General features: G+C 37.3%; 1 non-coding gene across 1 annotated transcript; it reads right to left on the bottom strand.

The window, feature by feature from the left end:
* Nucleotides 1–3,312: 3,312 nt before the first annotated feature.
* Nucleotides 3,313–3,448, bottom strand: LOC114618052. The gene has a single exon (XR_003710913.1).
* Nucleotides 3,449–24,771: the final 21,323 nt, after the last annotated feature.

Raw genomic sequence — 24,771 nt, 5'->3', positions numbered from 1 at the left:
AGGCAGTCAGCAGCAGATTTGTCATGAGCTTTCAGCTTCAGAGAGATAAAAGTGAACAAGGCATGATGGAGAGTATTTCAGGGGGACTCCTTCTGAGGGGGAATCATTTCCCCTCTTTTGTTTTTAAAGCCAGTTTTTCAGAGTTCTTGTAAAATCAGGGCAGAAGTGCCTACAGTCGCTCCTTCCACACTCATAGAGTCATGAACACCCTATTTAAGGATATATAAATCTATATTAATAATCTTTTGTCAAAGGACTGTTATAGCACCGCTGACAACTAATCAGACTATATAATATATCGAATAGTAATAGCTTCTTCTACTTTTTGTGAGATTACCTCTCTTTTGTCAATTAATTGTTGAGGAAAATTTGGGTTTACCTCTCTCTTGAGAATATTGAACAGAGACTTAAATTCTTTTGTGGAGAGCTTAAAATAGGATCTCAGCCAATTAGCAACTCCTAGAACCTTTGGAAATTAATTAAAAATAAGTAAACTCTTTCCCTCTCTTTTTTTTTTTAGACCCTTTATCTGTGTGGTTTTTGTAATTGGATATTATACATGTTTACCTTTCAATGTTATCTCTCCTCCCATTCTCCCCCAGAATCCCTTATCCTCCTAATTTTTGTGGGGGTGTGCTCCAAACATCCTCCCAGTCCCATCTCCCTGCTCTCGAATTCCCACACAGTAGGGGATCCAAACTTTCAGGGACCATGGCCCTCCACTTTCACTGAAGTCTAACAAGGTCACCCTCAATTCCCTCCCTATACAGGTGAATGAGTCCCTCCCTTTGTGGTCTCTGGCTGGTGGTTTAGACTTTGGGAGCTCTGGTTGAAACTTTTGATACTCCTTCTAGAAAGGACCAAAGCACCCACCCTTTGGTCTTCCTTCTTCTATGTGAGTTTTATGTGGTCTATACGTAGTTTCTTAGAAATTGTGAGCTTTTGGGCTAATATCCACTTATCAGTGAGTGCATACCATGTATGTTCTTTTGAGACTGGGTCACTTCACTCAAGATGATATTTTCCAGCTCCATCCATTTGCCTAAGAATCTCATGAACTCATTGTTTTTAATAGCTGAGTAGTACTCTATTGTATAAATGTACCACATTTTCTGCATCCATTCTTCTGTTGAAGGGCCTCTGGGTTCTTTCCAACTTCTGGCTATTATAAATAAGGCTGCTACGAACATGGTGGAGCATGTGTCCCTGTTGTATGTTGAAACATCTTTTGGGTATATGCCCAGGAGTGGTATAGCTGGGTCCTCAGGTTACACTATGTTCAATTTTCTGAGATACCGCCAGACTGCCTTCCATAGTGGTTGTACCAGTTTACAATCCCACCAACAGTGGAGGAGTGTTCCTCTTTCTCCACATCCTAGCCAACATCTGCTGTTACCTGTGTTTTTGATCTTAGCCATTCTGACTGGTGTGAGGTAGAATCTCAGGGTTGTTTTCATTTGCATTTCCCTGATGACTAGGGATGCTGAACACTTCTTTAGGTGCTTCTCAACCATTTGAGCTTCCTCAGTTGAGAATTCTTTGTTCAGCTCTGTGCTCCATTTTTTAATAGGGTTCTTTGATTGTCTAGAGTCTAATTTCTTCAGTTCTTTATATACCTTGGATATTAGCCCTTTATCAGATGTAGGTTTGGTGAAGATCTTTTCCCAATCTGTTGGTTGCCGTTCTATCTTATTGACTGTGTCCTTTGCTTTACAGAAGCTTTGCAGCTTTATGAGGTCCCATTTGTCAATTTTTGGTCTTAGAGCACAGGCCATTGGTGTTCTGTTCAGGAACTTTTTTCCTGTGCCTATGTGTTCCAGGCTTTTCCCCAGTTTCTCTTCTATTAGTTTCAGTGTGGCTGGATTTAGTTGGAGGTCCTTAATCCACTTGGAATTGAGCTTTGTACAAGGAGATAAGTATGGATCAATTTGCAATCTTCTACATACTGACCACCAGTTGGACCAGCACCATTTGTTGAAAATGCTATCTTTTTTCCACTTGATGGTTTTAGCCCCTTTGTCAAAGATCAAGTGACCATAGGTTTGGGGGTTCATAGCATTTTGTGAAATTTAAAAATTTATAGAAATATGTCTCGATATACTGTAACTTTTATTTCTTTGAGCATTCAGTATGCTGTTTGGTCTTAATTTATTTCTGTTTGAAAAACACATTCTTCTTTTGGAAATAAGCACTTCTTCACTGTGTGCAAGATTAATAGATCTATTAATAAAGCATCTTGACCTTCCCTGGCTAAGGGATGGAAACTTGATTAAAAGTAGGCTAATCAGCATCTCCTCTGAGGTGAACCTGATTGAACTGCATGATATAAATCCGTATGTGTACCTTCTTCATCTTAAGGCATCTAGGTTACTCTTACATTGTATTCTCCTCCCTGATTCAGTTTTCCTTTATTTTCAAGACTCGCGCAGGCTGCTTAGCCTGTGTCTGTGGTCTTGTATACCTTTCTTTTCCTTACATTATTTATAATTTTTTGTTACTTGCAAACAATCCTAATAGTTGTCTCTGCATAGTCATTTTTCTCACTGTAAGAAAATTAAAACATGAGTAAAATAACAGTGGCTAACAATAGCTGACGTGCCTTTCAGGCCAGGAGGAACACTGACAACTCATGTTAGCTTTCTATCTAAATTTGTTCATGTTTCTCTGAAGTTTGTTCTAAATGGGAATTTATTAAAATCTATTCCTGGTCTGAAGAAAAGATGGAAAGTCACAAAATCAACAATCCAGAGATGCTGGCATCAGCATGTCTAGGTCCTGGCTATGACATGGCAGAACCTTGGTATGTATTGCAGCCCTTGTTGTTTAGGTGAGTGCATATAAACCAAATCTGACTATTGGCATTTCAGACCTGTTACTTTTTCCTTAAATACTCTGGGCTAATGATCACTTTCTTAGGAACTTGGAAAGGTTTTATAGGTATCATTTCTGAATGATAAAGACTTTTTCTAGTCAACTTTTAAATACAGTTGACAAATTCTCTGTGACCCTTTTGGGGAAAAATAGTAACTGATTAATGATTTTACTATCTGAATTTGCCATTGTGAAATTCTATTTACCCTGCTGATGAAAGCTCCTTGAAAGTTATTTTCCAATAACATTATTTCCTCAAACTACCTTTGACCTTTACTATAAGATGTGAAGTCAAATTAATTTGTACTTATTTTTATCTGCTATTGAACAAATAACTGTGTAGTTTCTTAAGCAATTTATAAAAATCACACATAGAATTGAGAACTTATTTTATTCTGTGTGTACATATATAAGAAAAAAATACAATTTTTAATTTTTATTTATGTATGGAGCCATTACACAGAAAATCTGACAACTATACAGATTCTTTCAGGAGAAACCATCTATTTTGATGTATATGAATGTCTATCACTGCATTTTACAACTAACAAATGCAATCAATACTAGAAACATTTACATGAAAATACAATATTTTTACTCATATTCTTATAGGAGTAATATGTATATAGAATATATTTAGCTTTGTCTGTCTATATGGTTATTTGAATAAGCAATGTCACCATAAGCTCAGATTTATTCCAAAGATTAGGTAGTTTAGAGATTGTGTTGTTTGATGCCATTTCAAATTTTTAATCATGTACATAAGCAGAGATATTATTAGAAATTTTTTCCTCTGAATATGAGATTTTATTAATTTTCTTAGGTTTTTGAGAGATGCCTTTCCACATAGTTATCAGTGCTACTGATCTAGTGTTTGTTCTATCCTTTGACCTAGCACCTGGGTACATGTTTACCCTCATTGTAGTATGTGGGTTACATGACTGTTTTTAAGTAGTAAGTTGTAAGCAGATACAGCGTGCATTATTTCCAGAACAATAATGTGACAGCTAGTATAAAATTTTCAGAATTCTTCTTCATTTCAAATTAACCTCTGAAATTCTGAATATTCCTTCAGAAAATAGTATGAGCATAGCAGGTGGGTATGTAGACTGAAAAAGAACCAATTTTGTGAACTTGTAGGTTGTTGAGATAGCCTCATTCTGAAATCTAGGCTGGCATAAAATTCAGTTAACTAGCAGAGCTGGCCACAAACTCACAGAAATACTTCTGACTTAGCCTTCTAAGTGCTGAGCATAGAGGTATGAGCCATCACACCAGGCAAGTTTTTGTTTTAACCCATCAAGATACTGCCTTTATTGGAACAAAATATTCTCTTTCCTTTCTTATGACTTCTATATTTCTGCTAATTTTTTGCCCCCAGAGTCTAGCTTTTCTTCCTACTTTTAAGCCATGCTGGACATGCATGAAGAAACTTCATGCATGTCCTGTTGTTTCACTTCATGCATGTCCTGTTGTTTCTCTTGCTGCCATCTGACATCTCCATCTTGGCCTTTTATGGCTTTGTTGAATGCACACATAACTGTTCCATCTCTCTTTTTACCTCTTTGACTACCTCTCAAAGGCTTGAAAATGTCTTGAACAGTTCTAGCCATCTGAAACTTCATTCCTAAAAGTTAGAATAGAAAAAACCTGCCTGTGCTATCTATCACATTTTTCTTTAGCATTTAACCTCTTACTTTCACTCACTCAACACATGTTTTTAATATCTTGGCCTGCTTTGTATCTTCTGGTCACAGAAAGGGAGAAGATAAACTTTGACCCCAGCGTTTATTGAACAGTTTTCTTCATTCAGCCTTTACCTCTCTAAAGAAGCTCCTAAGCAAGAGCTGTTATTGGACTTTGATGTCCAATATCCTCTTTGTGGAGAAGATAGAAGTAACATGGGGTCAGAAATGAGGACGTGACACATATTTGACTCTAATATTTTCTACCTCGAACAAAAATTGTTTCCTGAATTTTAGCAAAATCCTGTAAGGTCTCACCCTCATGGTAACACTCTTGGATTGCATTTATAATGTTCAGAGTGCTGGTGCCTGATAAGTTTTGAAATTACAGAGGGGTTATACATTTGTACCTTGACAAGAATTTCAAGAAAGCCTCTTTCTTCTACTTTTTCCATTTAATTTGAGTTGAGTGGCCAATGAAGGTGTCCAGCAGAAGAGAAGCAGGGTGGGATGCTGTGTCTGTGGTGGATGAGGAAGGAATCAGATTGGAACAATTTGTATCCTGCTGCTTTCACTGGCCACAAGGGAAGCACTGAGGGTTTTGTGATTTTAAAAATTCAAAATGTAGGGATTTAAATTTTTCTTTTTAATTCGGGGGGGGGGAAGCACATTTCTCTGAGAGATATTATGCTTTCCTTTATGATTGTCGGGTAAGAAAAAGGAGAGTATATACATATAGTGGAACAGTTTGTTTCTTACTGATTGGCTGAAATGCTGGGAATACTGCAGTGAAAAGTCATTTCCAAGGCTTCCGTACTGTGTAGTAATGTCTGAATAGCCACGACGTCCAGGACCATGTATGCTTCAATTGTTTCCTACTGATTGTAGAATATATCTCAATCTAATCTCTTGTGTACTTTGGAAAGAAAGGAGATTCTAAGTTTTTTCTTTCATATTTTGATGTAAAGTTTCTCAACAGAACCTATCATTTCACACTCGATGTATAGCTTAAAATTTGTAGATGCTGAAGCACACACAAGTGCTTTGTAGTGGATCTGTTTTCCTTTCAATAAGGTTTATTTGCTGTTGTTTAATTGAAATTTCATACAGGTATAAAAGAAATAATAAGTGAAAATATTTTGTTTACATAAAGAACAGTCATTGTCAACCAAATTCCAAAGCTCCTCCCTGCCCCATCTTGAGTTTTGATACTATTTAATGGCACACAGGCAATAGAACACACTAGAATAGGCAAGCCAGACAGATTTTGAGTTACATACTTCCTTCATTTTTCCTGCTTAAGAAACATTAGATGAGCTGTATTCAAGCCCCAGTTTCTTCTTTTAAAACATTAACTTTAAAATATAAAATTCTTATTTATTTCTAAAAATTTCTTATGTGTGTACAATGAATTTTGATTTTATTCTCCTCCTACTTTATTTAGGAACCCCCAATATGGTTCCCTCCAAATTCATATTCTTTCCTTATAAAAAATAAAATAGATAACCTATTCAGCCCAATTAATATGACTGTGTAGTCATATTATGTATGTATGATGCATCAAAAAAGGTAAGGACTAGCTCCCTTTCTCAACAGCTGTCAGTTGCTAACAGCTCCTCATCTAGAGATAAGGCCAATCTTTATTGTTAAATGGAGATAATTACTGTTATCTTGACTATTTACTCTAAGCTTGAATTGGGCAAACAAGATAGAGCATAATCTAGGCCAAGAGTCTATTTTCTTTCCCCCATGAGGCCCAACACAACTCAACAGACCTTGAAGTTTTCCTTATTTCTTTGGTTGCCCCAAATAAGCCCTGATTTCTATTCTTGTTAATATTCACTGGTTTAGTGAAGTGAACTCCTTAATATATTCTGTATTTCATGTTTATCAACTTCTCATTAATGGTGATATCTTACTTTATTAAAAAAAATAACTGATGCAACTAACTATTGCCTCAGCTTTCAAAGTTGACTGTGGCAGTAACGTTAGTCCGTAATTCACAAAGGGTTTTCAGTACATCTTTTACAGTTTTCTAATAAAGTTGGTATTTCTTTTGTTTAGATTTTATTTCATTTTATGTGTTTTGTCTACATGTATGTCTGTGCACCACATGTGTTCCTAGTGCCTGAGGAGACTGGAAGATGGTGTTGGATTCCCTGAAACTGGAGTGAGAATGGTCATGAGCCACCTTATCTGGGTACTCATAATTGAACTTGGGTTTCTGGAAGAGCAGCCAGTGCTCTTAACTACTGAGACATCTCTCCAGACCTACATTTGGGCATTTCTAGAACATTTTATATTTGCTTTGAATTAGTATTTTTAAAAATGTATAACCAGTTCCTAGAGAATTCATATATTCATTGTTCATTGTTATGTCATGTGTTCCCATGTTCTTGAATGGAAAAATAATCAAGAGAAATAAGAAATAATAGCTTAAAGTACTATTTTGTACACAAACTAGTTCAGTTAAAAATGAGAACTGATATTCAATACTTGTTACTTAGGTTTTCATTTTGTACTTTGAACTATTAGATTGGGACAATGGAAGATAATTCTCTGTCATTTTCTTCACTCTTTTGCCTTCTCTTTACCATGATTTAATATTTGGCTTCATTATGTCTTTGCAATACATATGTAACTCCTATGTGTTCATTGTTTTCTAATAGTTTCATATTTTTAAAAGATTTATTTCTATTTATGTGTCAGCATTTACTTTTTGGAGATTCACTAAAGGAACACTCTGTGTTGTTCTTCCACTGCAGTCTTCAGTCCAGGAGAAGCACATATAGCAGGCAGGCTTGGATTGATATTGTGGGCCATGGTAATTACAGTGAGGAATAAAATATCTCTTACATGTGATGTACATGCAAAAGAAAATGAAGGCATGGCTAGCTACGAGGACAAGGGAAAATGATCAAGAAGAATGTAACTTAGGTTAGAATAAAGTTATGTGGCTAGTCATATGTAAAATGATAATTGTTTGCAACTGAAATGAAGTTTACACTCAGGATCTATTACTAAATTTAGATAGGAACTTGGCATTCTAATTTAAGTAACTGCTTGAAGAGTTTACACAACTTTCATTGAGTTTCTTTAGGCAAATGTAAATCAATGAGTATATTTTATTAAAAATTATTTTCTCTATAGTATAGCATATGCTGGAAAAATACAGACTCAGAAGAAAATATCTGAGATTATTAAAGCTAGTAAAGAAAGGGTCATTAAGTTCCTCTTAATATAGTTTGTGTAATGTTTCCAGAATACTGCCAAGTCTCCCTGTCTTTGAACTCAACCTGTGGGGCTTATTAAGGATACTCAGAGGAGACCCAAGGTGGCACAGCAGTTCCTTGTGCACCAATGAATTGAGCATCAGTCATCACTTCCTAAACAAAGCAACATTTTCTTGTTTGAGTGCCAAGAGCTGCATTTGAAATGCTTGGTGAAGAGGCCCAAGGGAGTTTTGATTTGAGAATCACAGGAAATGTTTTTCCACCTTTCAATTAAATCCAGAGATTTTATAATGTGACTTCGCAGGGTTTTTCTTTTTTATCTTGAACATAGACTAAATCATTCACAATGTGGGATGAAAAGGTGTGGTGTGGTATGGTGTGTGTGTGTGTGTTTGTGTGTGTGTATGCATGTACATGTATGTAAATATATGACTGCACATGCAAGTCTTACTCATAGGAAACTCCTACAAGTAATCACAGTCTTTTCTCAATTCTGGAGAAATACAGCAATGAGTCACTTGGATTGTGCATTTTGATGTTGTTTAATTAAGAAGCATGCTGTTTACAAAATTACTCTGAAAAGAGAAGTATGTTATGGCTGAGGACTACTTCTTGGCTAAAACACAGATTTGCGTTTTACTATCAGATTGGAAACATCTGAGAAAACCTACTCCATAATGCTAAAGTTATTTTTATTGCACAGACAAAATTCTTTTCTATGAGCATATGAATGTTTAGTATTTAAATATGTGATAGCTGAGTTTGCTTTAAAAATACTCTTGGTCCTTAGATTCAGAATAGCTGAAAATGAAAATATCCATGGGAGGTTGTCAGTTTTATAGTTTGAAAAATACATAAAAGGTTATTATTAATACCAGAAAAAAACAGCCATCTTTGTGGCATTTGACATCATACCCTTCTGCGTAAAATATTTTGAGAAAATATAATTAATATATTTATATTCATATTCAAATTCAATAATTCATATTCAATTAATATAATTCATTTCTTTGTGTATGACCTTATAAAATATACACACAAATAAAAAGTTATATAAGAAAAAAACATTCAAATGTTTTAGAAAGTGCACACAATCACCACAGATTAAAAAATTGAAATTCACTGCAGCCATTTTCTTGGTTCTGTAGTTTCTTAAGGTTCTAAGAGTTTCTCCATAGCTGGAGGCTCATGCAGTGCAGTTCTTGAAGCCTCCTACCTGAAGAAGCTCAGAGAACAGTGACATGTTTCCTTAGACACAAGGTAATCCTCTTTCTGCTCCACTACAGAGTCAAATCACCTGTGTCTTGAGACTGCTGCTGGGTATCAACCTAGGGCTTTGGTATCAGTGTACTGGTGGAAGTAGAGTCCAGGCTCTGGTATTTTAAAAGATCTTCCTAAGATAAGTTGTTGTCAGTCAAAGCTAACATTTGCTCTTCTAGACCCTTGTTTGGACATTGGTGGAGTTTTAGGGTGAAGTGCTTGAGGGCCCAGCTGCATTTGCTGGAAAGACAATGGTGGAAGCAATGATCTGTTTGTTCAGAGATGGCTTCCAGGTTCTGGGAAGGTGTTCTTTGAAATTCAGAAAAGCAACAGCTATGCCTTGTGGAGCCAGAGATGTCAAGCAAAGGGCAAAGTTGGGATTGCTTTATGAGTTTTGGTCAGTGCTCAGGATGCTGCAGCTGGGGCTGTGATCCCACTGAGCAAGCAGGAACAAGGACTTTCTATTTCAGCTTAAATTAATGTCATTCCTATGTCATTAGACCTTCCACAGCCTGAGGATGCTTAGGGAAACTCCAATTACAGCATTAACATTATAACAATAACCAACTTTTACTGACAGTTTCACAAGATACAAAGCTCCTTTGTATATATTATGCTATTTGACCCACACTTCATCCCTGGGAGGTAGTAGGATGCATGCTATTAGTTCCATTTTGCAAAGGAAAATAATGAAGTTCAGAAATGGCACATATCCTTCTGAGTTCATACATATAATTAAAATCGGAGCCAGAAAGCAACTTAGATTGCTCATCCTTCAACTTTTTTGCTTTTCACCTGGTTCTTTAACTCAGAGAGTGCTGTGCTTGGTAATGCTGTGACTTTATTTGGGCATTGGCTTATTTGGAATAGAGAAGTCTGACATTTTTCCTCTCTATCATAGCTTCGGTTCATTTTCAACTGCTCTGTTTCTTAAAATGCTGAAAAGCCTTCTATTGATTTAGTAAACAATGCCCTGAGCTGTCTATCCATTCCCCATCACAAGGCCTCACCCACAGTGAAATAAGACTTAGTAATACCTGGCACAGCAACAGTATCCTGGTTCAGTGCTAACAGTGTCTGAGTTACTAGATACTAGTATTAGGGCATAAGCCTCTCTAAATCCATGGTTTTCAATTTCAGATATTTTATCAATTCATTTAATTAATGATAATACTACTCTATGAAGAATGAACTAAAGAGACATTGAGTCATCATATCATCCATCCATCTATCAATCAAACAATTCAATAATTCTTTCAATCTGTCATTGTCTAAATTCTGTATCTTTAATATCTCTCCTATGTGTGTCCTGGTGAACTTGTACCGTCACTGCCTTGGTCTGGGTTTTTGCCATTTTTCATTTAGACTATTACTTTGGTCTTTTTTCCAGGTCTAAACTTGACCCACTGTTCTCACAATGACTCCAGACCTTTATCTTAGGACATAAATCTGATATCTGTATTACTTACTTGTCTTGATGCCATGCCAAAATTACCTGACAAATCAACTTAAGGAAGAAAGTGTTTATCTGGCTCAGTTGAAATACAGTTCCCCATGACAGGGAAGACGTAGAGGCTACACCTTGAGGGAGCTGGTCACATGGCATCCACATTCCAAAGTACAGAGTGATGAACACTGCTGTCCAACTCATTTTCTCCTTTTTTTTTTTTTTCTGTAGCTTAAGACTGGACGTCATGGAATGTTGTTGTATTTTGGAAGGGTCTCCTTACTTCAATTAACTTAACCTTGAAATTACCTCAGGAGAGTCCAGAAGTTTATTTCCATGGTGACTCTAAATCCCACTCATTGGACAATCAAAGCTGACCATCACAATACCCATTTAGATTTCACTGATAGGCATAGAATTTCAAGCTACACTACAATATTCCAACTACTGTAGAAGTATCCAGAGTTCTCCAAAAGTGACTCATGGTGGTTGCCCAACATTGTTCTTTCATTTAGGGACCCTTCTCTCTGGACTCCTATGATCTTCTCTTTCTGATGAAGCTCAGCATTTCTCCAGAGTCATCAACATCCCTCTTTTCACTGGCCAACAACAGACTCTGTTTTTGTTCTTGCTCACTTGTCAGGAGTTCCCTCTTTAGGAATTCATTTCATTTTACACATGGAATCCAATTACAACTACTTGCTTATGTGGTTTTCACTTAAAATCCTATGTACTCCTTAGTGCTGTGAATGGCTCCTTTCTTAGTCTTATCATCAGCTCCCAATGCAGAGTATGACATGGGTATATAATAAGCACTTACCAGATAAATTTCTTAGTTGCTTAGCTCCTATTCCTGATCCCAAGGTTCTCCTTATACTGTAACTTACAATTTCTAGATGAAAACATCAGACAAAGCTTGAGCAAAGATGGTTTGAGTTCTTTTTCAAATCTATGAGGTAACAGACATGGTACATTCATAGATGTCAAATGATGGACACTGCTAAGTGCTTTTCAACGCAGCTGGAGTCTTGAATTAAGATCTGTAAACCAAACACCAGACTTTAAGGAAATGTCTGTACAATGTAAATGTGGTCTGTGTCTGAGCTAGTACTTCCAGGTTCTTGGCCTCTTATTCAAGTAATTGAAATAAAGGCTCACAAGGGACTGCAAACAACCTCAACATACTTTTAGTCAAAGCCAAGTGAGATAATACAGATCATGAAAAAATTCACTGCCAAAAGTTGTTGGGCTGTGGCTCTCGTGGGTGTGAGTCTTGTGGGTTGAGTTGTGGGTCCCAAGTCTGTCGCCCCAGGCAGCTGGGGCCATGGCTCAGAGAGGCAGATGCTGGGGAATGTGACTTTGCTCACTCCACACCATGCTAGGTGAACATCGGGTTATCAGAAACTGCAGGGCTCCTCTCAGTTGTTGGGGAACACAGTCTGAGCTGGAGCTCTTAGGTTGGGGGTCCCCAGGCCAGGAGGTGGCCAGGAACTGACTGGTCTCAAGCCCTTGGGCTCTCAGGTGCCACTGAGAGGACCAAGATGGGGGCATATGGGCTAGATCAACCCATAGCTGAAGGGGTAAGGGGGAAAAAGATGAGCTCCTGTGGTGTCCAGTGGGGAGTGGAATTCTTGGTCACTGCGACTCACTTGGCTGGGTCTTGGCTGGATCCTCTTTAAAGATAGTAAGTATCACGTTGGTGCTTAAATGATGAGAAACATCAGTTTCAGCTATTATTTTAATAATAAGTTTTAAGTTTGTGATATAACTGGTCCATTTTTTAAATTGTTTAAAGAGTCTAGTTCAGATTGACAATGGCTAAGTAGAATTTAAAAACAGAGGCTGTATAGTAAAATTATTTGAAAGAGGAAAATAGCATTTTCATATCTTTAGTTTTTTGAAAATTAAGAAAAAAACTAAACAAATAAAGCAAAACAAACAAAAACAACTCTGAAGTTTGCTTATATATCTTTGGCCAGATATGTAAATGTCATTTGTCTTAGGATTTGTTTTTTAACATTGTTAATTTCTATGATGTCTGCTTAGTATTTCAATACTCCTTTTATTACAAGTCAACCTATAACCTTAAAAGAAATAGACTATTACAAAGCACACATTATTCTTAATTAAATGAACATCTCTAATTACTCTCAGGGTTAAGAGATGTTCAAAGTGCTTTTGGATAAGACGTATTTCCAAGATCACCAATCAACGAACAAATAGTCAAAATGCACTGCATTGTATGCATTAGAATGACCTCCAAACATTTCTTGTCTCAACGTAAAAACCAGGAAGTATATGCTCATTGTGTGAGCTCTTTAAGAGTACTGAGAGAAATGTGTGAGTATAAGCATATCTAAATCTGAGTATGATATTGCTTTTAATGTCATGGAAGTGTAAGAATGAATAAAGAAAATGCCCACATTGGCTCTTAAAAGAGTGCAGCTAGGGTTTCTATATGTTCTAACACATTCCTTCATACAACTTTAAGGAAGCTAGAGTTTCATAATATTCTAATAAATTACTATAGTATTTTTCTTAGATGGATAAAGAGAACTATGGACAGATATAGACAAATGGGAACAAACCAGGAGTGAGGTTAGTTCACAGTAAGTATCTTAGGGTTTTGGACAAGAAAGTGTGCCCTAGGTTTGTAGAATTACTAGGTTTACAGTTAATGCTGTGCTCCTGCAAACCTTTCTATATCTGTTGAAGCTTGACCCATAGACTATTGGCTGCATATTGGTTTCAAGGGCTCTCTCTCAAATGTAGCTTGGACCTTCTGGATTTAAAGGGTTGACTGCTCTTATAAAACTGTGCTTTTGGATATGTTCTAGCTGTCCTGCCTTGTCTGGCCTCAGTGGGAGAGGAAGCACCTAGCCTTTCAGAGACTTGAAGTCTGGGTATCCTGGGGCAGATAAACAGTAGTGACCCTGCCTACTCAGAGAAGAAGGGGAAAGAGGATGAGGGAAGGATTATGGGAGGGAATGACTGAGAGGGGGACAGTGAGACGGATGCAAAGTAAGTAAAAAAATAAAATTAAATTAAAAAAACTGTACTTTTGGAGTTTTCTGATTTGTGTCTTGGTGTATGTAATGCACCATACAAAGATATTAGAATTAAATAATATTTACTTGTAATGTAGTGCAAAAATCTAAATAAAAGAAGAAAGTTATAAAAAAATTAAAACTAGTTTTTAATATTATAGGACAATGATAATAGGTATCATCAATTGTTTTCTCAACCCTTTGAGATTCCTCTTGGAGTTTGTCACCTCTATACCTAATTAACTACGAAAACCATCTCTCTTCTCTAGAAAATTTTTGGTACTGAATTGGACTACATTTTTTGCTCAGGAATGCCCATTGCTATACTATGACTATTAAAACTTTGCCATAAAGATTCTTTGGTATGGATAGAAAATAGTTGTTGGAAGCCAGATTACAATACTTATTAAGTTTTAATTAAGCACATAAATTAGCAAAGAAAAATTAAGTGTACTGCTGGTGTTTGTATTAGCATCAACTGCAGTGCGGAGCTGAGCGTACATTATGAGTTGGCATATCAGGCTGGGTCCAGCACCAACTAGGCAGTGATTCTGATTTTGATGATTGACTGCTGCATGAGGATAAGTAAGCTCACCAGTAAAACAGGACGTGTCTCATGTATATAAACAAGACTTGCTTATGAAGGCTGTGACAAGGTACACAGGAGACAACAGGAGATCTAAATCCATCTTAATAGCTGAGGAGAGTGGCATTCTGTCCAGAATTAATGGCAGGAATGGGCACATTCAAGCACCTGACTGAGAAATGCTATCTTCAGTTTTTGCTCTTCCATATTCACAGCTTCTTATGTGCCTGGAATCATGCAGGAGGAGCCTGAGTCTTCTGTAACTCCAGTCTCAGGGCATCTGATGCCCTCTTCTGGCCCCAGCAGACACTGTGTGCACATGGTACACAGACATGCATGAAGGCAAAGCACAGATCCTCATAAAATAAAATGGAAAAAATATTAAAGGAACAATGACTATAAGAGATCATGTTGATGTGTATAAGGAAAAATAATCTAGGATTGACTTTTTTTTATGAATTTAAAGATATCTCTGAGGATTCTGAGAGAGGATACAGAAGTGATTTAGTCACTTCTGTAGTAGCAGAGGTCACTGTGAGAGAGCTGTAGACAAACAGATCCATGAACTCTCACTGGTGTAAGGCAACATAAAGTAACAATGACCAGAAAAAGCTCAAACACGGCTATTTGACAAAGCGATTTTACCATTGTATACAATTATTAAAAGAATCAGCACACTTTATGGCTTTTAAACTTTGTTTTTCATATACTTTACATAATAAGCTGGGATGAATTAAATACTTTTGAAAGTTTTATATAAGTCTATAATTTTAACATAAGATTTTATAAACTGGTGATTAAGTTATTTGTTGCAACATTTGTGGACAATCTGTGAAGACTTGATTTCAATCTCTACAGTTGCATAAAACTGGGTTTGGTGATATAGGAAAATCAATAATCCCAACACTAGGAAATAGAATGCAGGAGAATCAAGAGTTCAAGGTAATTCTCATCACATAATGAGTTTGAGCACATCCTGGGGTAAGTGAGATGCTGCCCTCCCCCAATTGACTATGGGGTTCTTTAACACAGAAATGGCTGAAGCATTAATTATGCCTTTTCTGTTTCCTCACAGCCAATATTATCAATTTTATATATCCATTGTTATGTTACTAAAGAAAAAAGCAATGCTGCCAATTAAATTATATGCCTATAGAGCACTTAGATTAAAAAATTTTATACTTACAAAAAGAACCTTTCTAGACTGACTACAACTTTAAAAATCATGTGTTATACTTGTGTAGGTAAAAAGGAGAAATGCTAATACCTTAATAAACTTTTTTTACATCAAAATCTGGTGTTCTTGTTTTACTTTTCAGATTACAATTGTGTTATCTGTTGCGCATACAATACTACCCTTCCACTCATTAAGAGTTATGGATAGAGCATCTATTTAAAGTTTTCTCCTATAATATCTGTGTCTTTATCTCATGTTATAGGCCTTACTAGAAGGCATCCACATATTTCCAGAACATACCATACCGTAAAGGTTTATGGTTATAACTACAGTCTTCTCTCAGAGTGTATTAAGATTGCACTGAGCACCCGACTGTTGCTTTGTAAGTCACAAAGAAATATTAAATATCTCATGAAAGATGAATCTTTTCTTCATGATGGTTCTATTTCCATGTTTTCCAGCCAACACAGTTACTTTTTCTTTTCAGCAAGCAGTAATCCTATAATCTTTTAAAAAGACACAAGAGAATGTGACTCAACTCAGTATACATACTACAGCAGAGGCATTTAACTCAACCAAAGAGGAAAATATGAAAGCTATGGCTGAGTTTGCCAGTGCTTTGGCAATGCCCAGCTGACTGTGGTGGCAACTAAACATTACAAAATATATCTGGCATCACAGATTTTAGATTATGAAGAGATAGAACCTTTAAGTTAATGAAATACAACAATCTTTTAGTGTGGACTCACATTTTACATGAGCAATTCAAACTTCTTTGGCCCATGATTAATGTTTACTATTGGAAGAAACACTAAGCCTCCTTAAAGCATCTATACTTAAATACACTGAACTGAAAAGATTTATCTATCTGTACAGAAATTGTAATAGCCAATTGACTAATTCAACTACCCTATCAAAAACATTACTAATTATCTAAGTTATTCACCTGACCGTTTATGCTGCACTCTGCAGGATAACTTCCGAATTTGTTGACTGTCAAACATTCCTTACAGAAACATTTTGCGTTAACGTCTTCAATACGCTCATTTTGAAAGATTAGGGAACAGAGACACAGAAAAGATAGTAAGCTGCAGGACAGGAATCAAGCTGATATGTCTAGCCCCACAATGTAAAGTCTGAGCTTTTCACATATGCCATTCTGCTGCTCAGCAAGTGATGTTATTTTGGCTACACTTCTGGTTTTCAGAAGATCTCATGGTTGATTAGGAAAATAATCCACTAAAATGTTTCAGGTCATGAAAGCATATTATAGGTGGAAAAAACAAAAAGTCTGAATTAAAACAAAGTTGGCTAGTCAAATTCTTAGGCATGAGTGGAACCAGCTGAAGAAAATGTGGCTCTATGAGAGCCTTCAGCAAATCTTTGTAATAAATCCCCTTGGCAAGCATACATGGTCAGGACAAGAACTACTTTCCAGTACCACTGAAAGGAAATCGCTGGCAGGGGCTGTGGAAATATGGTGAGCAGTAATTACCCAGAGGAGGGGGAATCTAGACTGGGAATTGTTAGATGCCAAGCAAAACTATTACAATGAAACCCGAGTAGAACAGCATAAACGTAAGCTGTGGGCCAGGCTGTTTCTCTGCTATTGTATATACAAGGGTGAAGTTGACTCACCAAGCACATTTTGATGCCAGCTCTTTTTTTCAGAATGAGAACCCAGTAAACATGAAACCGAATTGCCTGAAACAGATGTATTTTAGAGAATTTAAACATCAGACTCTTGTTTACCTGAAAGACAGAGCGTGAAATGTCTGTTGGCCAGATGTGAATGAATCTTAAGTGTTTTGGACATAGTTCTGAGAAATACAAAACATGGAACCTAGCAGAGTGTTTCACACATTATAAAACTTGTGATTATATTTCTTTTCTAATAAGTTGGAAATGAAACTCAAGGTTATCAAAGAGGGAGGTGTAAGGTCTGGGGGAGGAATGTGGTTTGAGAGGAAGCCAGAGACTGATCCTCCTTCAAGCAGAGTTGATGAGAGCAGGGCAGCAACGGTGGGTATGAGGGGTTAGAAGAAAACCTTTGGCCTGCCCAGAACAGAAGTTTGTTCTTTTAGGAATCCTACAAGAGAATATGGAAGGATGGGGGTGGAGATATGATGTTTTCTTGTATTTCTGGTTAAAGTGGGTGCTTTAAAGGTCCTCAGACCACTCCTAGATAAGGAGCCTCTGGAAGAAAAATGAGCCAATTAATGTGTAGTGTGAGGATGGCTGCTTGTTCTGCCTGCAGGCCTGTTTGGGGATTTGATATCTGAAAGAAAGATCAATCTGGGAGGCAGCAGCAAGGTGACTTGGCTTCTATGAAACTGTGAGGGAGAATGTCCTTGCATGGGGTGGATTGTACACAGAGGGACAAGGTAACATTCTGGGTCCTGCTCCCACTCTGGCTGTAGGGAGAAGCTATAAAACAGCTTCTTGATCTGGGCTTCACAAGAATGGACCATTCTCTGCATTGATTAAACTTCACTAGGAAGTTAACTGAACATGGCTTCAAATACAGAAAACACATCTCTATATTCTGAAAACAAAATTGAGGATTGTTTGTCATAAAAATAAACAGTAACTAAATGGAACAGATGGGCAGTGCCTCCTTTCTAAACAGGATAAGGCAGGCCTCAGGAGTATCACAGGAGGGGTGTGATTGGCCCAGCATCAGCACCACCAATCACAGAGGCTGAGAAAGCATCCCTTTTTAGTTATTTCACTTGGTGAGGTTCCACAAAGAATTTATTTGGGTCCGACTGTGCATGTCTTCAGACAGTGTCTTCACTTGAGTTAGGCTTCAAAATCAAGCCTGTTACTGTCATCTTACTGTCTGGGTAAGGAATGATACACATTTGACCAGTTCCCCAACTTTTGTCTCAATTTAGCAACTTGGCACATTATTGTTCTTACACAGTTTTTGTTTAATTCAAGTTTAATGAGTTTTTTCCTATTTTGTAAATAAACTGAAATTATTAATTTGAGGTCCTTTATATTTTCTAAAATCAACATGGTTATTACAGCTTTGTGCCTATTCTTATCCAGTTCCACATTTTATTGGATATATATTATATATTCATCAATATATATTACCTGCTTTGGTTCCCTTTTATTTATGAGTTATGTAAAATTTTATAATTAATTTACATGTATTAGTCATTGCTAAAAGTACCTTTATTTGTTCTCATTTAATTCTATGTGTTTACAGTTCTCAACCTTCCTGGGAAGCTTGTTCTGAGTTCACATGCCTTGTTACCTTCCTGTTTCTGGGGAGGCAGTCACATGGTCCCCCCTTGCACTTGTGACCTTGTGTATTTCAGTCGTCTATCTCTGTTCATCACTGAATTTGTCTAGTTTGTTTATGGCTTTCAAAACTTAACTCAGGTTGATTTGTTGTTTGATTGACTGCTTCTATTTTTCTTCTGGTCCTTCTGTTATCTTTTAGAGCTAGTTTCTATTGTGATCCTAATTATTTCTTTCACATTGGAATTTTTTTGTTTCTTCTATCTTGTACCTTCTTGAGATTTATTATTAGGTTTACTATTAGGCTGTTTTCTTTTAAATACTGTTTAATAAAACCATTTATTGTTATAAACTTCTCTCTGAATAGCTTTGGCTACATCTCATGGACTGTTTCCATTTTTGTTTATTTCAAAATGTGTACCAATTTTACCTTTGGTTACTTCTTTGACTCACTTATACTCAGGAGCAGATAGTTCCTTTTCCATACATGTGTAGAGGACAATGACTAAACAGTGGTTTCTGGATACAACAATGAGAATTTGAACTCACAGAGGTTGTAAGAGCATGCATAGCCAGACAAAATCCCAGTGTGGAGGGAACAGGTGGCCGTAAAAACCCATTCCTAGCTGAGGAGCTATTAAAAAAAAAATAATATTTGCTAGGAGAGGAAGAATCAGTTTTCTTTGAAGCTGTGGCCCCTGGAACTATGTTTTTCCTTTTCTGGACTTTGAATGTATCATTATAGCCTCTCCTTACATATAAAATGGTGCTCTTGAGAAACTCACCATTCTCTGTAGGAACTAGACATTCCTGGTAGATGACTTGACACTCTCTTCATCCTTCTTTTAGAATTCCTTCTTTTTCTTTTGTTTTTCATTGAATAGATGATTTGGGACTTGTTTTTAATTTTTGCTGGTCTTTTTACCCTACAGTAGGGTAACTGAACTACAGTGATCCATTTTAGGGTTGAGTCTGATATGTGACTAGAGTTCCAGGTTTATGATTGCTCCCTAGATATAGTGCCCCAGTACCCAGGAGGGTGGGGAGCTGAGTTTATATAGGATTGCTCTACTACCTCAGTTGTATCTTCTGACAGGAGGGCTATTGTGGTTTAACTGTCAGCCACTTTGAGTGAAAGGCAAAAGATGTTTGTGTCTGTCTTCCTGGATCAGGGTCTAAATTTTAACTGGTCTAGGTCAACTAATCTAGAGGGTAAAGAATGTTACCTTTGGGTCATGATCCCTTTGGCACGTGCGTGTGTGTGTGTGTGTGTGTGTGTGTGTATGTCAAATAACCCTGTCACAGGAGCTGCCTAAGACCATCAGAAAACATATGTATTTATATTACGAATCACAATAGTAGCAAAATTACAGTTATGAAGTAGTAATGAAAATAATTTTATTGTTGGAGGTCATCACAACATGAGAAACTGTATTCATAAGGTAGCAACATTAGAAAAACCATGGCTTTAGCTACTGTCATTCCACTGTGCCTAGACTATGAGTACATGGTAGTTGAACACCAGAGCCACTGGGAAGCAGGATAATGAGAGTTTCCCAGGGTTAGGGAGCCAGAGCATATCAGCTGGGGAATGGTGCATTGCCATGTATAAGCCTGGTGTGATGTTGGCAGAGTCCCAGGGATGAAAAACCTTAGTGCCTACTGACCCCTAGAGCACAGGAGACTCTAGGGCTGCCTTTGGTTTCAAGGTGGTACACTACAGTTGAAGCTTGTGCCATGGCATGGGTAAAACATAATGTGGATTTCTTCTCTGGATTCATAGAGCCATGCGACATTCAGACATCCCCTATTTAGGACATGGAGACACTTAGAATGTTTACAGTGGTTAAAGGGTGGAGTGATAGCTCTGTGAGCCTTTCATTACCCTTTCCTCATAGGAAACAATCCCTGCTGACTTCAGCTAGCGTTGGGATGACCCAGACAGGATAGTGATTCTATCCTCTTTCTTTCTCATGCTGAAATTCCATGCTTTACAGAATTGTACTATTGTACTGCAGCACTCTTAGACAAGTCAATGAAAATTTAATTTATTCACAATTTGGTATTTTTTAAAGAAATTGGTTGATGAAGATCAGGCACAGCTTCTAATCAGGTGTTTTGTTCTTGTGACTCTGTTGGCTTCCAATTCATGTGTGTTCTAAATTTAATGTTGGTTTTATAGACAACATATAGGTAAGTCTTATGATCAATTCAGTTTGATACATTCTGTCCTTTAATTGATGCATCCAAATTATTGTCATTTATTGTAATTATTGTTGTAGTTGTCCTAGTTGTTGCTGTTTTCTATTGAATGCTCATTTTTTTAATTTTATATAATTTTTTAAATGTTTATTTTTTTTAGTTTTTTTACTTATTTACTTTATATCCTGCTCATTGAGGTTCCATCTTATACCCATCAGAATGACTAAGATCAAAAACTCAAGCACATGCTGACAAGGAAGCAAATGATCCTTTTTATCCCCATATTTATCTCCTGTAGGCTTTTCATTCTTTTTAAATTTTTTATTGGTTCTTTGTGAGTTTTACATCATTCACACTAGTCCTGCTCAACTTCTGTTCCTCTCATATATGCCCTTTGCACTTGCAGCCAACTCCCCCAAAACAACAATAACAAGAACACACACACACACACACACACACACACACACACACACACATATTCATTAAAGCACAGAAGACATTTCATCATAGAAGCTGTAATATATCACAGTATGTCCCACAATATATCTCTTTGTTTACACATCTCACTAGCACATGTTTGTTGCAATGAGTCATTCATCTGGTTTGAGATATCTTGCTTCCATTAATTTTGTATCCTCATCTGGACTCCTCCCTGTTATCTTGTTGTTGCCCTGTGTCATGAGATTCTAAAGCATTGGAACAGCAAAACTGGCCATTTCATGCATCTCATTTCAATCATTCACAGATTATATAGATTTGGGGGTGGCCAATTCAGAGCCCTGGATATGGCCCTGGGTGGTAGCTGGGCTAGTCAATAAACTGGCTCTCCCTTATTCACATCACCAGGGAAAAGCTCTCCAGTACTGCTCTGACTAGGCTACCCAATGCTATTAATGACTGACCAGAGGTAGGGTCCGCTTTTTGCTCTCATGCCCTTGGGGCTGGCTCACCTGCATCCATACTACCATAGCTAGCTTCATTATGCTGCCCAGTCAAGGCACAGGGCCCACTTTCCCAAGTGCTGCAGCCTGTGACAGGCTGGGATAGCCCTCCCAGTCTCATAACCTCAAGGCTGGCTCACTGGTGCCTTTGCCATCAGAGCCAGCTCCACACTGTTGCTTAGGCTAGGTGCAGGGCTCACTCTTCACTCTCCTAAGTGCTACAGACAGCAAGGGAAAGGAACTAGCTTTCCTGCTCTCTCATGCTCTTGAAGATTTCCTCAGTATCACAATGTGGGGAAGGGAGAGGGAATCACCTGTACATACATACCTCTTCACTATCTGCCACATTTTTAGGGTGCTTGTACAGAAACTTTTATATCATTCTATTCCTATTTTTTCTTATTATGTCAATTCTAATCTTTATCTCTTTAGTGGTTACATTAGAGCAGTGTTTCTCAACACATGGATCACAACACCTTTGTGAGGTCACATATCAGATATCTGCATGGCAAATATTTACATCATAATTCATAACATTAGCAAAATTACAGCTATAAAGTAGCAACAAAATAATTGTATGGTTTGGGGTCACCACAAAATGAGGAACTGTATTAAAGAGTTGAGAACCACTGCTCTAGAGGTTACAATATACTTTCACAATTAATCTAAGTACACTTTCAAATAACAATCCTATTTGAGTTATTATGCATACTTCATACAAGCAAAGTCTTTCTCTTAAGTTTATTTACCTTAAATCACTACTGTCATGTTTAAGCTAGATTTTTCAAAACCTACTTTCAATATGTGTTCTTAAATGCTTTAACCTCCCTTCTAGTCCACCACTCACCAGAGGTATTAGAAAAGAATGGATAATATAGCAAAGGAGGATGTGGACCTGTTTAGCAATATTTCTTTGGAGCAAATCCAGTCTGCCTTGTCAGAATATCAGCTGTTTATTTCACCCAAATCAGCAGCAGCAGTTTGATCTACTTGCAAACACCATTCTCAAATCAGCAATGGCAGGTCGATAGAGAAGAAATTACAAGGCTCTGCCAATCAGCCCAAATCTGAATCCTTGGGATCAGCAAGAAGCCACCTGAAACAGCACCAGAAGTTTTATGGTGCATTTCTCTCTATGAAGTCACAACAAATGATGACCAACAAAAAAAAATAAAGTGTACCAATACCACCTAGCATTGTTAGAGAAGACCTGTGTCAGCAAAGCCCAACAATAACCAGCAAAGAGTGGCAAGGTGTACCAATACCATCCAGCATTGTCCACTGAACATTCCCAACATCAAGTGTTCTCTCAAGCATCTGCCCTAGCAAATCACATGTCCTTTTTCCAGGCTGTCTCCAGAAAAATGCCACATGTCTATTGTTAGCAAAGCATCCTCCCATGTGTCTGCTTCAGCAAAAACATCCTCTCATAAGACAGTTTCCAGAAAAACATCACATGACACAGCAGAGTTTCCAAAGAAACCAGAAATTACCATTTTGATCACTCTCTCCATACACACGCACACGCACACACACACACACATGTTTACATATACATGTCTATTTTGTGCATATACATACATACACATATAATAAAACATAGTGCTGGATTATTATTTTTCATAAAATGTTATATTGTAAATCAATGAAGAATAAGAGAAAGGAAATCTTTTATTTTCCTTTCAGTTTTTCTGAGGGTTTCCTTTATAAAGATCCAGACTCTGATCAGTCTAGATAGCTCTTGCTGATGAGTTTCTTTTTAATCACTGGCATATCACTGTTTATTTGACACTATTTATGACAGCTCCACTATTCAATCAAACCAAGTGTCCAAAAGTAATAGAATGTGCAAAGACAATGTAGAGTATATACATAGTAGAAGGTTTTTTTTTGTTTTTGTTGTTAAAAATTTAGTTTAGTTGTTTGCAGGAAAATGAATGCACTGGAGCTGATCACATTGAGTAGATAAATCTAGTGTGGGAAAGGTACATAAAAATTGTGCATGTATATAAGCCATGGAAGTAGAAAAAAAGCTGTCTAGCTAGAAAAAAGGGAGCTAACAGAGATAGAAAGGATGACAGTGTGCCTCAGGGAAGGATGGAGGGGATACAATCAACATACAATGGGAAAGTATCATTATGTAAAATAGTAGCCTATACAATTAATATATACAATTACACTTCAAAAATCTAGTATGTATAGACAACATGAAAGAAAAATATCAACTGTATGAGGGTGGATAGGAGACTCTAGTTCATGAGTAGCAGTTGACTATTTTGAGTGCAGATACAGAGGCAATGTGACTCTGAATCTTGTACACGTAAGCACCAGCACAGACTGGCAACTTATTTCTGAAATTAAAAAGGTACCGCAATGTAGACGTGCCTGAGTAGATTAGAAACCATAGGAACACATGGATATTTAAAGCCATACAGAAAAATCATGCCCAAGGACTCATCAAGCACACAAAAATTGAGAGAGACACCAAAATTGAGAGAGAGAGAGAGAGAGAGAGAGAGAGAGAGAGAGAGAGAATCCTCATTGGGACCTCATAAAGATGACACCTATCACTGCAGTACCAATAGTCCCCACCAGGCTGTCATCAGACAACCTAGTATGTGTGACAAGGGGATGACAAACAGAACACTCTTCACTTTACAGGGTCTTCTGCTTAGCTTGGTCTCCATTGCTGCTGTGTTCTACTTGAGTTGCCATCTATTGGTATACCTATACGGACCTTGCCCTGCACCTCACATTTGTGTCCTCCACTCTCTTGCACTTCTCTGCATCTTGACTTGAACCCAAGATTCACCTCAGCACCTGGTGCTATGGTGGTTCTATACCCAGCAGCTCTCTAACAGGTCTGTTATCTAAACCCTGAGATCCTTTTGAAACATTTCTGTCAGCTCTTGAACTTCTTGATCTTTAGTGAGACCTTTTTATCCTTTTGTTAGCCATTCTGTAAGATGTGCACACACACACACACAACACACACACACAAAAAATACATACACACACAAATGAGAGAGAGAGAGAGAGAGAGAGAGAGAGAGAGAGAGAGAGAGAGAGA

Source organism: Grammomys surdaster, unplaced genomic scaffold (genome assembly GCF_004785775.1).
Source record: "Grammomys surdaster isolate TR1022 unplaced genomic scaffold, NIH_TR_1.0 139, whole genome shotgun sequence".
Taxonomy (NCBI): domain Eukaryota; kingdom Metazoa; phylum Chordata; class Mammalia; order Rodentia; family Muridae; genus Grammomys; species Grammomys surdaster.
Note: the sequence above shows the minus strand (reverse complement) of the source record. Positions and strands in the feature narration are given on the sequence as shown.